Consider the following 18,495-nt stretch of genomic DNA (forward strand, 5'->3'; position numbering starts at 1 on the left):
GTTGCATTTTCTACAGACAGAGTGTTTCAAAACTGCTCAATCAAAAGTATGGTTTAACTCTGTTAGCTGAATGCTCAGATCAGAAAGAAGTTTCACAGAATGCTTCTGTGTAGTTTATATTTGAATATATTCCTTTTTCCACTACTACACTCTTAGCGCTCCAAATGTCCAGTTGCATTTTCTACAGAAAGAGTGTTCAGATCTGCTCAATCAAAAGTATGGTTTAACTCTGTTAGCTGAATGCACAGATCAGAAAGAAGTTTCATCGAATGATTCTGTGTAGTTTATATTTGAAGACATTCCTTTTTCCACTATTACCCTCTTAGCGCTCCGAATCTCCACTTGCATTTTCTACAAAAAGAGTGTTTCATAACTGCTCAATCAAAAATATGTTTTATCTCTGTTAACTGAATTTACAGATCAGAAATAAGTTTCACAGAATGCATCTGTGTAGTTTTTATTTGAAGATATTCTTTTTCCCAATGTAGGCCTCTTAGCGCTTAGCATGTCCAATTGCAGTTTCTACAGAAAGAGTGTTTCAGAACGGCTCAATCAAAAGTAAGGTTCAACTCTGTTAGTTGAATGCACAGAACAGAAAGAATTTTCACAGAATGCTACTGTGTAGTTTATATTTGAATGTATTCCTTTTTCCACTATTACCCTCTTAGCGCTCCGAATGTCCACTTGCATTTTCTACAGAAAGAGTGTTCAGAACTGCGCAATCAAAACTATGGTTTAACTCTGTTAGCTTAATGAACATATCAGAAATAAGTTTCACACAATGCTTCTGTGTAGTTTTTATTTGAAGATATTATTTTTCCCAATATAGGCCTCTTAGCGCTCAGAATGTACAATTGCAGTTTTAACAGAAAGAGTGTTTCAGAAAGGCTCAATCAAAAGTAAGGTTCAACTCTGTTAGTTGAATGCACAGAACAGAAAGAAGTTTCATACAATGCTTCTGTGTAGTTTATATTTGAACATATTCTTTTTTCCACTATTACCCACTTAGCGCTACGAATGTCCAGTTGCATTTTCTACAGACAGAGTGTTTCAAAACTGCTGAATCAAAAGTATGGTTTAACTCTGTTAGCTGAATGCTCAGATCAGAAAGAAGTTTCACAGAATGCTTCTGTGTAGTTTATATTTGAATATATTCCTTTTTCCACTACTACTCTCTTAGCGCTCCAAATGTCCAGTTGCATTTTCTACAGAAAGAGTGTTCAGATCTGCTCAATCAAAAGTATGGTTTAACACTGTTAGCTGAATTCACAGATCAGAAAGAAGTTTCACAGAATGATTCTGTGTAGTTTATATTTGGAGACATTCCTTTTTCCACTATTACCCTCTTAGCGCTCCGAATCTCCACTTGCATTTTCTACAGAAAGAGTGTTTCAGAACGGCTCAATCAAAACTAAGGTTCAACTCTTTTAGTTGAACAAACAGAACAGAAAGGAGTTTCACACAATTCTTCTGTGTAGTTTTTATTTGTAGACATTCTTTTTCCCAATATAGGCCTCTTAGCGCTCAGAATGTCCAATTGCAGTTTCTACAGAAAGTGTGTTTCAGAACGGCTCAATCAAAAGTAAGGTTCAACTCTGTTAGTTGAATGAACAGAACAGAAAGAAGTTTCATACAATGCTTCTGTGTAGTTTATATTTGAACATATTCTTTTTTCCACTATTACCCACTTAGCGCTATGAATGTCCAGTTGCATTTTCTACAGACAGACTGTTTCAAAACTGCTCAATCAAAAGTATGGTTTAACTCTGTTAGCTGAATGCTCAGATCAGAAAGAAGTTTCACAGAATGCTTCTGTGTAGTTTATATTTGAATATATTCCTTTTTCCACTACTACGCTCTTAGCGCTCCAAATGTCCAGTTGCATTTTCTACAGAAAGAGTGTTCAGATCTGCTCAATCAAAAGTATGGTTTAACTCTGTTAGCTGAATGCACAGATCAGAAAGAAGTTTCACCGAATGATTCTGTGTAGTTTATATTTGAAGACATTCCTTTTTCCACTATTACCTTCTTAGCGCTCCGAATCTCCACTTGCATTTTCTACAAAAAGAGTGTTTCATAACTGCTCAATCAAAAATATGTTTTATCTCTGTTAACTGAATTTACAGATCAGAAATAAGTTTCACAGAATGCATCTGTGTAGTTTTTATTTGAAGATATTCTTTTTCCCAATGTAGGCCTCTTAGCGCTTAGCATGTCCAATTGCAGTTTCTACAGAAAGAGTGTTTCAGAACGGCTCAATCAAAAGTAAGGTTCAACTCTGTTAGTTGAATGCACAGAACAGAAAGAATTTTCACAGAATGCTACTGTGTAGTTTATATTTGAATATATTCCTTTTTCCACTATTACCCTCTTAGCGCTCCGAATGTCCACTTGCATTTTCTACAGAAAGAGTGTTCAGAACTGCGCAATCAAAAGTATGGTTTAACTCTGTTAGCTTAATGAACATATCAGAAATAAGTTTCACACAATGCTTCTGTGTAGTTTTTATTTGAAGATATTATTTTTCCCAATATAGGCCTCTTAGCGCTCAGAATGTCCAATTGCAGTTTCTACAGAATGAGTGTTTCAGAAAGGCTCAATCAAATTAAGGTTCAACTCTGTTAGTTGAATGCACAGAACAGAAAGAAGTTTCATACAATGCTTCTGTGTAGTTTATATTTGAACATATTTTTTTTCCACTATTACCCACTTAGCGCTACGAATGTCCAGTTGCATTTTCTACAGACAGAGTGTTTCAAAACTGCTCAATCAAAAGTATGGTTTAACTCTGTTAGCTGAATGCTCAGATCAGAAAGAAGTTTCACAGAATGCTTCTGTGTAGTTTATATTTGAATATATTCCTTTTTCCACTACTACTCTCTTAGCGCTCCAAATGTCCAGTTGCATTTTTTACAGAAAGAGTGTTCAGATCTGCTCAATCAAAAGTATGGTTTAACTCTGTTAGCTGAATGCACAGATCAGAAAGAAGTTTCACAGAATGATTCTGTGTAGTTTATATTTGGAGACATTCCTTTTTCCACTATTACCCTCTTAGCGCTCCGAATCTCCACTTGCATTTTCTACAGAAAGAGTGTTTCAGAACGGCTCAATCAAAACTAAGGTTCAACTCTTTTAGTTGAACAAACAGAACAGAAAGAAGTTTCACACAATTCCTCTGTGTAGTTTTTATTTGTAGATATTCTTTTTCCCAATATAGGCCTCTTAACGCTCAGAATGTCCAATTGCAGTTTCTACAGAAAGAGTGTTTCAGAACGGCTCAATCAAAAGTAAGGTTCAACTCTGTTAGTTGAAAGCACAGAACAGAAAGAAGTTTCATACAATGCTTCTGTGTAGTTTATATTTGAACATATTCTTTTTTCCACTATTACGCACTTAGCGCTACGAATGTCCAGTTGCATTTTCTACAGACAGAGTGTTTCAAAACTGCTCAATCAAAAGTATGGTTTAACTCTGTTAGCTGAATGCTCAGATCAGAAAGAACTTTCACAGAATGCTTCTGTGTAGTTTATATTTGAATATATTCCTTTTTCCACTACTACTCTCTTAGCGCTCCAAATGTCCAGTTGCATTTTCTACAGAAAGAGTGTTCAGATCTTCTCAATCAAAAGTATGGTTTAACTCTGTTAGCTGAATGCACAGATCAGAAAGAAGTTTCACAGAATGATTCTGTGTAGTTTATATTTGGAGACATTCCTTTTTCCACTATTACCCTCTTAGCGCTCCGAATCTCCACTTGCATTTTCTACAGAAAGAGTGTTTCAGAACGGCTCAATCAAAACTAAGGTTCAACTCTTTTAGTTGAACAAACAGAACAGAAAGAAGTTTCACACAATTCTTCTGTGTAGTTTTTATTTGTAGACATTCTTTTTCCCAATATAGGCTTCTTAGCGCTCAGAATGTCCAATTGCAGTTTCTACAGAAAGAGTGTTTCAGAACGGCTCAATCAAAAGTAAGGTTCAACTCTGTTAGTTGAATGCACAGAACAGAAAGAAGTTTCATACAATGCTTCTGTGTAGTTTATATTTGAACATATTCTTTTTTCCACTATTACCCACTTAGCGCTACGAATGTCCAGTTGCATTTTCTACAGACAGAGTGTTTCAAAACTGCTCAATCAAAAGTATGGTTTAACTCTGTTAGCTGAATGCTCAGATCAGAAAGAAGTTTCACAGAATGCTTCTGTGTAGTTTATATTTGAATATATTCCTTTTTCCACTACTACACTCTTAGCGCTCCAAATGTCCAGTTGCATTTTCTACAGAAAGAGTGTTCAGATCTGCTCAATCAAAAGTATGGTTTAACTCTGTTAGCTGAATGCACAGATCAGAAAGAAGTTTCACCGAATGATTCTGTGTAGTTTATATTTGAAGACATTCCTCTTTCCACTATTACCCTCTTAGCGCTCCGAATCTCCACTTGCATTTTCTACAAAAAGAGTGTTTCATAACTGCTCAATCAAAAATATGTTTTATCTCTGTTAACTGAATTTACAGATCAGAAATAAGTTTCACAGAATGCATCTGTGTAGTTTTTATTTGAAGATATTCTTTTTCCCAATGTAGGCCTCTTAGCGCTTAGCATGTCCAATTGCAGTTCCTACAGAAAGAGTGTTGCAGAACGGCTCAATCAAAAGTAAGGTTCAACTCTGTTAGTTGAATGCACAGAACAGAAAGAAGTTTCATACAATGATTTTGTGTAGTTTATATTTGAACATATTCTTTTTTCCAGTATTACCCACTTAGCGCTACGAATGTCCAGTTGCATTTTCTACAGACAGAGTGTTTCAAAACTGCTCAATCAAAAGTATGGTTTAACTCTGTTAGCTGAATGCTCAGATCAGAAAGAAGTTTCACAGAATGCTTCTGTGTAGTTTATATTTGAATATATTCCTTTTTCCACTACTACACTCTTAGCGCTCCAAATGTCCAGTTGCATTTTCTACAGAAAGAGTGTTCAGATCTGCTCAATCAAAAGTATGGTTTAACTCTGTTAGCTGAATGCACAGATCAGAAAGAAGTTTCACCGAATGATTCTGTGTAGTTTATATTTGAAGACATTCCTTTTTCCACTATTACCCTCTTAGCGCTCCGAATCTCCACTTGCATTTTCTACAAAAAGAGTGTTTCATAACTGCTCAATCAAAAATATGTTTTATCTCTGTTAACTGAATTTACAGATCAGAAATAAGTTTCACAGAATGCATCTGTGTAGTTTTTATTTGAAGATATTCTTTTTCCCAATGTAGGCCTCTTAGCGCTTAGCATGTCCAATTGCAGTTTCTACAGAAAGAGTGTTTCAGAACGGCTCAATCAAAAGTAAGGTTCAACTCTGTTAGTTGAATGCACAGAACAGAAAGAATTTTCACAGAATGCTACTGTGTAGTTTATATTTGAATGTATTCCTTTTTCCACTATTACCCTCTTAGCGCTCCGAATGTCCACTTGCATTTTCTACAGAAAGAGTGTTCAGAACTGCGCAATCAAAACTATGGTTTAACTCTGTTAGCTTAATGAACATATCAGAAATAAGTTTCACACAATGCTTCTGTGTAGTTTTTATTTGAAGATATTATTTTCCCAATATAGGCCTCTTAGCGCTCAGAATGTACAATTGCAGTTTTAACAGAAAGAGTGTTTCAGAAAGGCTCAATCAAAAGTAAGGTTCAACTCTGTTAGTTGAATGCACAGAACAGAAAGAAGTTTCATACAATGCTTCTGTGTAGTTTATATTTGAACATATTCTTTTTTCCACTATTACCCACTTAGCGCTACGAATGTCCAGTTGCATTTTCTACAGACAGAGTGTTTCAAAACTGCTCAATCAAAAGTATGGTTTAACTCTGTTAGCTGAATGCTCAGATCAGAAAGAAGTTTCACAGAATGCTTCTGTGTAGTTTATATTTGAATATATTCCTTTTTCCACTACTACTCTCTTAGCGCTCCAAATGTCCAGTTGCATTTTCTACAGAAAGAGTGTTCAGATCTGCTCAATCAAAAGTATGGTTTAACACTGTTAGCTGAATTCACAGATCAGAAAGAAGTTTCACAGAATGATTCTGTGTAGTTTATATTTGGAGACATTCCTTTTTCCACTATTACCCTCTTAGCGCTCCGAATCTCCACTTGCATTTTCTACAGAAAGAGTGTTTCAGAACGGCTCAATCAAAACTAAGGTTCAACTCTTTTAGTTGAACAAACAGAACAGAAAGGAGTTTCACACAATTCTTCTGTGTAGTTTTTATTTGTAGACATTCTTTTTCCCAATATAGGCCTCTTAGCGCTCAGAATGTCCAATTGCAGTTTCTACAGAAAGTGTGTTTCAGAACGGCTCAATCAAAAGTAAGGTTCAACTCTGTTAGTTGAATGAACAGAACAGAAAGAAGTTTCATACAATGCTTCTGTGTAGTTTATATTTGAACATATTCTTTTTTCCACTATTACCCACTTAGCGCTATGAATGTCCAGTTGCATTTTCTACAGACAGACTGTTTCAAAACTGCTCAATCAAAAGTATGGTTTAACTCTGTTAGCTGAATGCTCAGATCAGAAAGAAGTTTCACAGAATGCTTCTGTGTAGTTTATATTTGAATATATTCCTTTTTCCACTACTACGCTCTTAGCGCTCCAAATGTCCAGTTGCATTTTCTACAGAAAGAGTGTTCAGATCTGCTCAATCAAAAGTATGGTTTAACTCTGTTAGCTGAATGCACAGATCAGAAAGAAGTTTCACCGAATGATTCTGTGTAGTTTATATTTGAAGACATTCCTTTTTCCACTATTACCTTCTTAGCGCTCCGAATCTCCACTTGCATTTTCTACAAAAAGAGTGTTTCATAACTGCTCAATCAAAAATATGTTTTATCTCTGTTAACTGAATTTACAGATCAGAAATAAGTTTCACAGAATGCATCTGTGTAGTTTTTATTTGAAGATATTCTTTTTCCCAATGTAGGCCTCTTAGCGCTTAGCATGTCCAATTGCAGTTTCTACAGAAAGAGTGTTTCAGAACGGCTCAATCAAAAGTAAGGTTCAACTCTGTTAGTTGAATGCACAGAACAGAAAGAATTTTCACAGAATGCTACTGTGTAGTTTATATTTGAATATATTCCTTTTTCCACTATTACCCTCTTAGCGCTCCGAATGTCCACTTGCATTTTCTACAGAAAGAGTGTTCAGAACTGCGCAATCAAAAGTATGGTTTAACTCTGTTAGCTTAATGAACATATCAGAAATAAGTTTCACACAATGCTTCTGTGTAGTTTTTATTTGAAGATATTATTTTTCCCAATATAGGCCTCTTAGCGCTCAGAATGTCCAATTGCAGTTTCTACAGAAAGAGTGTTTCAGAAAGGCTCAATCAAATTAAGGTTCAACTCTGTTAGTTGAATGCACAGAACAGAAAGAAGTTTCATACAATGCTTCTGTGTAGTTTATATTTGAACATATTCTTTTTTCCACTATTACCCACTTAGCGCTACGAATGTCCAGTTGCATTTTCTACAGACAGAGTGTTTCAAAACTGCTCAATCAAAAGTATGGTTTAACTCTGTTAGCTGAATGCTCAGATCAGAAAGAAGTTTCACAGAATGCTTCTGTGTAGTTTATATTTGAATATATTCCTTTTTCCACTACTACTCTCTTAGCGCTCCAAATGTCCAGTTGCATTTTTTACAGAAAGAGTGTTCAGATCTGCTCAATCAAAAGTATGGTTTAACTCTGTTAGCTGAATGCACAGATCAGAAAGAAGTTTCACAGAATGATTCTGTGTAGTTTATATTTGGAGACATTCCTTTTTCCACTATTACCCTCTTAGCGCTCCGAATCTCCACTTGCATTTTCTACAGAAAGAGTGTTTCAGAACGGCTCAATCAAAACTAAGGTTCAACTCTTTTAGTTGAACAAACAGAACAGAAAGAAGTTTCACACAATTCCTCTGTGTAGTTTTTATTTGTAGATATTCTTTTTCCCAATATAGGCCTCTTAACGCTCAGAATGTCCAATTGCAGTTTCTACAGAAAGAGTGTTTCAGAACGGCTCAATCAAAAGTAAGGTTCAACTCTGTTAGTTGAATGCACAGAACAGAAAGAAGTTTCATACAATGCTTCTGTGTAGTTTATATTTGAACATATTCTTTTTTCCACTATTACCCACTTAGCGCTACGAATGTCCAGTTGCATTTTCTACAGACAGAGTGTTTCAAAACTGCTCAATCAAAAGTATGGTTTAACTCTGTTAGCTGAATGCTCAGATCAGAAAGAACTTTCACAGAATGCTTCTGTGTAGTTTATATTTGAATATATTCCTTTTTCCACTACTACTCTCTTAGCGCTCCAAATGTCCAGTTGCATTTTCTACAGAAAGAGTGTTCAGATCTTCTCAATCAAAAGTATGGTTTAACTCTGTTAGCTGAATGCACAGATCAGAAAGAAGTTTCACAGAATGATTCTGTGTAGTTTATATTTGGAGACATTCCTTTTTCCACTATTACCCTCTTAGCGCTCCGAATCTCCACTTGCATTTTCTACAGAAAGAGTGTTTCAGAACGGCTCAATCAAAACTAAGGTTCAACTCTTTTAGTTGAACAAACAGAACAGAAAGAAGTTTCACACAATTCTTCTGTGTAGTTTTTATTTGTAGACATTCTTTTTCCCAATATAGGCTTCTTAGCGCTCAGAATGTCCAATTGCAGTTTCTACAGAAAGAGTGTTTCAGAACGGCTCAATCAAAAGTAAGGTTCAACTCTGTTAGTTGAATGCACAGAACAGAAAGAAGTTTCATACAATGCTTCTGTGTAGTTTATATTTGAACATATTCTTTTTTCCACTATTACCCACTTAGCGCTACGAATGTCCAGTTGCATTTTCTACAGACAGAGTGTTTCAAAACTGCTCAATCAAAAGTATGGTTTAACTCTGTTAGCTGAATGCTCAGATCAGAAAGAAGTTTCACAGAATGCTTCTGTGTAGTTTATATTTGAATATATTCCTTTTTCCACTACTACGCTCTTAGCGCTCCAAATGTCCAGTTGCATTTTCTACAGAAAGAGTGTTCAGATCTGCTCAATCAAAAGTATGGTTTAACTCTGTTAGCTGAATGCACAGATCAGAAAGAAGTTTCACCGAATGATTCTGTGTAGTTTATATTTGAAGACATTCCTTTTTCCACTATTACCCTCTTAGCGCTCCGAATCTCCACTTGCATTTTCTACAAAAAGAGTGTTTCATAACTGCTCAATCAAAAATATGTTTTATCTCTGTTAACTGAATTTACAGATCAGAAATAAGTTTCACAGAATGCATCTGTGTAGTTTTTATTTGAAGATATTCTTTTTCCCAATGTAGGCCTCTTAGCGCTTAGCATGTCCAATTGCAGTTTCTACAGAAAGAGTGTTTCAGAACGGCTCAATCAAAAGTAAGGTTCAACTCTGTTAGTTGAATGCACAGAACAGAAAGAATTTTCACAGAATGCTACTGTGTAGTTTATATTTGAATGTATTCCTTTTTCCACTATTACCCTCTTAGCGCTCCGAATGTCCACTTGCATTATCTACAGAAAGAGTGTTCAGAACTGCGCAATCAAAACTATGGTTTAACTCTGTTAGCTTAATGAACATATCAGAAATAAGTTTCACACAATGCTTCTGTGTAGTTTTTATTTGAAGATATTATTTTTCCCAATATAGGCCTCTTAGCGCTCAGAATGTACAATTGCAGTTTTAACAGAAAGAGTGTTTCAGAAAGGCTCAATCAAAAGTAAGGTTCAACTCTGTTAGTTGAATGCACAGAACAGAAAGAAGTTTCATACAATGCTTCTGTGTAGTTTATATTTGAACATATTCTTTTTTCCACTATTACCCACTTAGCGCTACGAATGTCCAGTTGCATTTTCTACAGACAGAGTGTTTCAAAACTGCTCAATCAAAAGTATGGTTTAACTCTGTTAGCTGAATGCTCAGATCAGAAAGAAGTTTCACAGAATGCTTCTGTGTAGTTTATATTTGAATATATTCCTTTTTCCACTACTACTCTCTTAGCGCTCCAAATGTCCAGTTGCATTTTCTACAGAAAGAGTGTTCAGATCTGCTCAATCAAAAGTATGGTTTAACACTGTTAGCTGAATTCACAGATCAGAAAGAAGTTTCACAGAATGATTCTGTGTAGTTTATATTTGGAGACATTCCTTTTTCCACTATTACCCTCTTAGCGCTCCGAATCTCCACTTGCATTTTCTACAGAAAGAGTGTTTCAGAACGGCTCAATCAAAACTAAGGTTCAACTCTTTTAGTTGAACAAACAGAACAGAAAGAAGTTTCACACAATTCTTCTGTGTAGTTTTTATTTGTAGACATTCTTTTTCCCAATATAGGCCTCTTAGCGCTCAGAATGTCCAATTGCAGTTTCTACAGAAAGTGTGTTTCAGAACGGCTCAATCAAAAGTAAGGTTCAACTCTGTTAGTTGAATGAACAGAACAGAAAGAAGTTTCATACAATGCTTCTGTGTAGTTTATATTTGAACATATTCTTTTTTCCACTATTACCCACTTAGCGCTATGAATGTCCAGTTGCATTTTCTACAGACAGACTGTTTCAAAACTGCTCAATCAAAAGTATGGTTTAAATCTGTTAGCTGAATGCTCAGATCAGAAAGAAGTTTCACAGAATGCTTCTGTGTAGTTTATATTTGAATATATTCCTTTTTCCACTACTACGCTCTTAGCGCTCCAAATGTCCAGTTGCATTTTCTACAGAAAGAGTGTTCAGATCTGCTCAATCAAAAGTATGGTTTAACTCTGTTAGCTGAATGCACAGATCAGAAAGAAGTTTCACCGAATGATTCTGTGTAGTTTATATTTGAAGACATTCCTTTTTCCACTATTACCTTCTTAGCGCTCCGAATCTCCACTTGCATTTTCTACAAAAAGAGTGTTTCATAACTGCTCAATCAAAAATATGTTTTATCTCTGTTAACTGAATTTACAGATCAGAAATAAGTTTCACAGAATGCATCTGTGTAGTTTTTATTTGAAGATATTCTTTTTCCCAATGTAGGCCTCTTAGCGCTTAGCATGTCCAATTGCAGTTTCTACAGAAAGAGTGTTTCAGAACGGCTCAATCAAAAGTAAGGTTCAACTCTGTTAGTTGAATGCACAGAACAGAAAGAATTTTCACAGAATGCTACTGTGTAGTTTATATTTGAATATATTCCTTTTTCCACTATTACCCTCTTAGCGCTCCGAATGTCCACTTGCATTTTCTACAGAAAGAGTGTTCAGAACTGCGCAATCAAAAGTATGGTTTAACTCTGTTAGCTTAATGAACATATCAGAAATAAGTTTCACACAATGCTTCTGTGTAGTTTTTATTTGAAGATATTATTTTTCCCAATATAGGCCTCTTAGCGCTCAGAATGTCCAATTGCAGTTTCTACAGAAAGAGTGTTTCAGAAAGGCTCAATCAAATTAAGGTTCAACTCTGTTAGTTGAATGCACAGAACAGAAAGAAGTTTCATACAATGCTTCTGTGTAGTTTATATTTGAACATATTCTTTTTTCCACTATTACCCACTTAGCGCTACGAATGTCCAGTTGCATTTTCTACAGACAGAGTGTTTCAAAACTGCTCAATCAAAAGTATGGTTTAACTCTGTTAGCTGAATGCTCAGATCAGAAAGAAGTTTCACAGAATGCTTCTGTGTAGTTTATATTTGAATATATTCCTTTTTCCACTACTACTCTCTTAGCGCTCCAAATGTCCAGTTGCATTTTTTACAGAAAGAGTGTTCAGATCTGCTCAATCAAAAGTATGGTTTAACTCTGTTAGCTGAATGCACAGATCAGAAAGAAGTTTCACAGAATGATTCTGTGTAGTTTATATTTGGAGACATTCCTTTTTCCACTATTACCCTCTTAGCGCTCCGAATCTCCACTTGCATTTTCTACAGAAAGAGTGTTTCAGAACGGCTCAATCAAAACTAAGGTTCAACTCTTTTAGTTGAACAAACAGAACAGAAAGAAGTTTCACACAATTCCTCTGTGTAGTTTTTATTTGTAGATATTCTTTTTCCCAATATAGGCCTCTTAACGCTCAGAATGTCCAATTGCAGTTTCTACAGAAAGAGTGTTTCAGAACGGCTCAATCAAAAGTAAGGTTCAACTCTGTTAGTTGAATGCACAGAACAGAAAGAAGTTTCATACAATGCTTCTGTGTAGTTTATATTTGAACATATTCTTTTTTCCACTATTACCCACTTAGCGCTACGAATGTCCAGTTGCATTTTCTACAGACAGAGTGTTTCAAAACTGCTCAATCAAAAGTATGGTTTAACTCTGTTAGCTGAATGCTCAGATCAGAAAGAACTTTCACAGAATGCTTCTGTGTAGTTTATATTTGAATATATTCCTTTTTCCACTACTACTCTCTTAGCGCTCCAAATGTCCAGTTGCATTTTCTACAGAAAGATTGTTCAGATCTTCTCAATCAAAAGTATGGTTTAACTCTGTTAGCTGAATGCACAGATCAGAAAGAAGTTTCACAGAATGATTCTGTGTAGTTTATATTTGGAGACATTCCTTTCTCCACTATTACCCTCTTAGCGCTCCGAATCTCCACTTGCATTTTCTACAGAAAGAGTGTTTCAGAACGGCTCAATCAAAACTAAGGTTCAACTCTTTTAGTTGAACAAACAGAACAGAAAGAAGTTTCACACAATTCTTCTGTGTAGTTTTTATTTGTAGACATTCTTTTTCCCAATATAGGCTTCTTAGCGCTCAGAATGTCCAATTGCAGTTTCTACAGAAAGAGTGTTTCAGAACGGCTCAATCAAAAGTAAGGTTCAACTCTGTTAGTTGAATGCAGAGAACAGAAAGAAGTTTCATACAATGCTTCTGTGTAGTTTATATTTGAACATATTCTTTTTTCCACTATTACCCACTTAGCGCTACGAATGTCCAGTTGCATTTTCTACAGACAGAGTGTTTCAAAACTGCTCAATCAAAAGTATGGTTTAACTCTGTTAGCTGAATGCTCAGATCAGAAAGAAGTTTCACAGAATGCTTCTGTGTAGTTTATATTTGAATATATTCCTTTTTCCACTACTACGCTCTTAGCGCTCCAAATGTCCAGTTGCATTTTCTACAGAAAGAGTGTTCAGATCTGCTCAATCAAAAGTATGGTTTAACTCTGTTAGCTGAATGCACAGATCAGAAAGAAGTTTCACCGAATGATTCTGTGTAGTTTATATTTGAAGACATTCCTCTTTCCACTATTACCCTCTTAGCGCTCCGAATCTCCACTTGCATTTTCTACAAAAAGAGTGTTTCATAACTGCTCAATCAAAAATATGTTTTATCTCTGTTAACTGAATTTACAGATCAGAAATAAGTTTCACAGAATGCATCTGTGTAGTTTTTATTTGAAGATATTCTTTTTCCCAATGTAGGCCTCTTAGCGCTTAGCATGTCCAATTGCAGTTCCTACAGAAAGAGTGTTTCAGAACGGCTCAATCAAAAGTAAGGTTCAACTCTGTTAGTTGAATGCACAGAACAGAAAGAAGTTTCATACAATGATTCTGTGTAGTTTATATTTGAACATATTCTTTTTTCCAGTATTACCCACTTAGCGCTACGAATGTCCAGTTGCATTTTCTACAGACAGAGTGTTTCAAAACTGCTCAATCAAAAGTATGGTTTAACTCTGTTAGCTGAATGCTCAGATCAGAAAGAAGTTTCACAGAATGCTTCTGTGTAGTTTATATTTGAATATATTCCTTTTTCCACTACTACACTCTTAGCGCTCCAAATGTCCAGTTGCATTTTCTACAGAAAGAGTGTTCAGATCTGCTCAATCAAAAGTATGGTTTAACTCTGTTAGCTGAATGCACAGATCAGAAAGAAGTTTCACCGAATGATTCTGTGTAGTTTATATTTGAAGACATTCCTTTTTCCACTATTACCCTCTTAGCGCTCCGAATCTCCACTTGCATTTTCTACAAAAAGAGTGTTTCATAACTGCTCAATCAAAAATATGTTTTATCTCTGTTAACTGAATTTACAGATCAGAAATAAGTTTCACAGAATGCATCTGTGTAGTTTTTATTTGAAGATATTCTTTTTCCCAATGTAGGCCTCTTAGCGCTTAGCATGTCCAATTGCAGTTTCTACAGAAAGAGTGTTTCAGAACGGCTCAATCAAAAGTAAGGTTCAACTCTGTTAGTTGAATGCACAGAACAGAAAGAATTTTCACAGAATGCTACTGTGTAGTTTATATTTGAATGTATTCCTTTTTCCACTATTACCCTCTTAGCGCTCCGAATGTCCACTTGCATTTTCTACAGAAAGAGTGTTCAGAACTGCGTAATCAAAACTATGGTTTAACTCTGTTAGCTTAATGAACATATCAGAAATAAGTTTCACACAATGCTTCTGTGTAGTTTTTATTTGAAGATATTATTTTTCCCAATATAGGCCTCTTAGCGCTCAGAATGTACAATTGCAGTTTTAACAGAAAGAGTGTTTCAGAAAGGCTCAATCAAAAGTAAGGTTCAACTCTGTTAGTTGAATGCACAGAACAGAAAGAAGTTTCATACAATGCTTCTGTGTAGTTTATATTTGAACATATTCTTTTTTCCACTATTACCCACTTAGCGCTTCGAATGTCCAGTTGCATTTTCTACAGACAGAGTGTTTCAAAACTGCTCAATCAAAAGTATGTTTTAACTCTGTTAGCTGAATGCTCAGATGAGAAAGAAGTTTCACAGAATGCTTCTGTGTAGTTTATATTTGAATATATTCCTTTTTCCACTACTACGCTCTTAGCGCTCCAAATGTCCAGTTGCATTTTCTACAGAAAGAGTGTTCAGATCTGCTCAATCAAAAGTATGGTTTAACACTGTTAGCTGAATTCACAGATCAGAAAGAAGTTTCACAGAATGATTCTGTGTAGTTTATATTTGGAGACATTCCTTTTTCCACTATTACCCTCTTAGCGCTCCGAATCTCCACTTGCATTTTCTACAGAAAGAGTGTTTCAGAACGGCTCAATCAAAACTAAGGTTCAACTCTTTTAGTTGAACAAACAGAACAGAAAGGAGTTTCACACAATTCTTCTGTGTAGTTTTTATTTGTAGACATTCTTTTTCCCAATATAGGCCTCTTAGCGCTCAGAATGTCCAATTGCAGTTTCTACAGAAAGTGTGTTTCAGAACGGCTCAATCAAAAGTAAGGTTCAACTCTGTTAGTTGAATGAACAGAACAGAAAGAAGTTTCATACAATGCTTCTGTGTAGTTTATATTTGAACATATTCTTTTTTCCACTATTACCCACTTAGCGCTATGAATGTCCAGTTGCATTTTCTACAGACAGACTGTTTCAAAACTGCTCAATCAAAAGTATGGTTTAACTCTGTTAGCTGAATGCTCAGATCAGAAAGAAGTTTCACAGAATGCTTCTGTGTAGTTTATATTTGAATATATTCCTTTTTCCACTACTACGCTCTTAGCGCTCCAAATGTCCAGTTGCATTTTCTACAGAAAGAGTGTTCAGATCTGCTCAATCAAAAGTATGGTTTAACTCTGTTAGCTGAATGCACAGATCAGAAAGAAGTTTCACCGAATGATTCTGTGTAGTTTATATTTGAAGACATTCCTTTTTCCACTATTACCTTCTTAGCGCTCCGAATCTCCACTTGCATTTTCTACAAAAAGAGTGTTTCATAACTGCTCAATCAAAAATATGTTTTATCTCTGTTAACTGAATTTACAGATCAGAAATAAGTTTCACAGAATGCATCTGTGTAGTTTTTATTTGAAGATATTCTTTTTCCCAATGTAGGCCTCTTAGCGCTTAGCATGTCCAATTGCAGTTTCTACAGAAAGAGTGTTTCAGAACGGCTCAATCAAAAGTAAGGTTCAACTCTGTTAGTTGAATGCACAGAACAGAAAGAATTTTCACAGAATGCTACTGTGTAGTTTATATTTGAATATATTCCTTTTTCCACTATTACCCTCTTAGCGCTCCGAATGTCCACTTGCATTTTCTACAGAAAGAGTGTTCAGAACTGCGCAATCAAAAGTATGGTTTAACTCTGTTAGCTTAATGAACATATCAGAAATAAGTTTCACACAATGCTTCTGTGTAGTTTTTATTTGAAGATATTATTTTTCCCAATATAGGCCTCTTAGCGCTCAGAATGTCCAATTGCAGTTTCTACAGAAAGAGTGTTTCAGAAAGGCTCAATCAAATTAAGGTTCAACTCTGTTAGTTGAATGCACAGAACAGAAAGAAGTTTCATACAATGCTTCTGTGTAGTTTATATTTGAACATATTCTTTTTTCCACTATTACCCACTTAGCGCTACGAATGTCCAGTTGCATTTTCTACAGACAGAGTGTTTCAAAACTGCTCAATCAAAAGTATGGTTTAACTCTGTTAGCTGAATGCTCAGATCAGAAAGAAGTTTCACAGAATGCTTCTGTGTAGTTTATATTTGAATATATTCCTTTTTCCACTACTACTCTCTTAGCGCTCCAAATGTCCAGTTGCATTTTTTACAGAAAGAGTGTTCAGATCTGCTCAATCAAAAGTATGGTTTAACTCTGTTAGCTGAATGCACAGATCAGAAAGAAGTTTCACAGAATGATTCTGTGTAGTTTATATTTGGAGACATTCCTTTTTCCACTATTACCCTCTTAGCGCTCCGAATCTCCACTTGCATTTTCTACAGAAAGAGTGTTTCAGAACGGCTCAATCAAAACTAAGGTTCAACTCTTTTAGTTGAACAAACAGAACAGAAAGAAGTTTCACACAATTCCTCTGTGTAGTTTTTATTTGTAGATATTCTTTTTCCCAATATAGGCCTCTTAACGCTCAGAATGTCCAATTGCAGTTTCTACAGAAAGAGTGTTTCAGAACGGCTCAATCAAAAGTAAGGTTCAACTCTGTTAGTTGAATGCACAGAACAGAAAGAAGTCTCATACAATGCTTCTGTGTAGTTTATATTTGAACATATTCTTTTTTCCACTATTACCCACTTAGCGCTACGAATGTCCAGTTGCATTTTCTACAGACAGAGTGTTTCAAAACTGCTCAATCAAAAGTATGGTTTAACTCTGTTAGCTGAATGCTCAGATCAGAAAGAACTTTCACAGAATGCTTCTGTGTAGTTTATATTTGAATATATTCCTTTTTCCACTACTACTCTCTTAGCGCTCCAAATGTCCAGTTGCATTTTCTACAGAAAGAGTGTTCAGATCTTCTCAATCAAAAGTATGGTTTAACTCTGTTAGCTGAATGCACAGATCAGAAAGAAGTTTCACAGAATGATTCTGTGTAGTTTATATTTGGAGACATTCCTTTTTCCACTATTACCCTCTTAGCGCTCCGAATCTCCACTTGCATTTTCTACAGAAAGAGTGTTTCAGAACGGCTCAATCAAAACTAAGGTTCAACTCTTTTAGTTGAACAAACAGAACAGAAAGAAGTTTCACACAATTCTTCTGTGTAGTTTTTATTTGTAGACATTCTTTTTCCCAATATAGGCTTCTTAGCGCTCAGAATGTCCAATTGCAGTTTCTACAGAAAGAGTGTTTCAGAACGGCTCAATCAAAAGTAAGGTTCAACTCTGTTAGTTGAATGCAGAGAACAGAAAGAAGTTTCATACAATGCTTCTGTGTAGTTTATATTTGAACATATTCTTTTTTCCACTATTACCCACTTAGCGCTACGAATGTCCAGTTGCATTTTCTACAGACAGAGTGTTTCAAAACTGCTCAATCAAAAGTATGGTTTAACTCTGTTAGCTGAATGCTCAGATCAGAAAGAAGTTTCACAGAATGCTTCTGTGTAGTTTATATTTGAATATATTCCTTTTTCCACTACTACGCTCTTAGCGCTCCAAATGTCCAGTTGCATTTTCTACAGAAAGAGTGTTCAGATCTGCTCAATCAAAAGTATGGTTTAACTCTGTTAGCTGAATGCACAGATCAGAAAGAAGTTTCACCGAATGATTCTGTGTAGTTTATATTTGAAGACATTCCTCTTTCCACTATTACCCTCTTAGCGCTCCGAATCTCCACTTGCATTTTCTACAAAAAGAGTGTTTCATAACTGCTCAATCAAAAATATGTTTTATCTCTGTTAACTGAATTTACAGATCAGAAATAAGTTTCACAGAATGCATCTGTGTAGTTTTTATTTGAAGATATTCTTTTTCCCAATGTAGGCCTCTTAGCGCTTAGCATGTCCAATTGCAGTTCCTACAGAAAGAGTGTTTCAGAACGGCTCAATCAAAAGTAAGGTTCAACTCTGTTAGTTGAATGCACAGAACAGAAAGAAGTTTCATACAATGATTCTGTGTAGTTTATATTTGAACATATTCTTTTTTCCAGTATTACCCACTTAGCGCTACGAATGTCCAGTTGCATTTTCTACAGACAGAGTGTTTCAAAACTGCTCAATCAAAAGTATGGTTTAACTCTGTT

This window comes from Symphalangus syndactylus, chromosome 12 (assembly GCF_028878055.3).
Source record: "Symphalangus syndactylus isolate Jambi chromosome 12, NHGRI_mSymSyn1-v2.1_pri, whole genome shotgun sequence".
Classification (NCBI taxonomy): Eukaryota; Metazoa; Chordata; class Mammalia; order Primates; family Hylobatidae; genus Symphalangus; species Symphalangus syndactylus.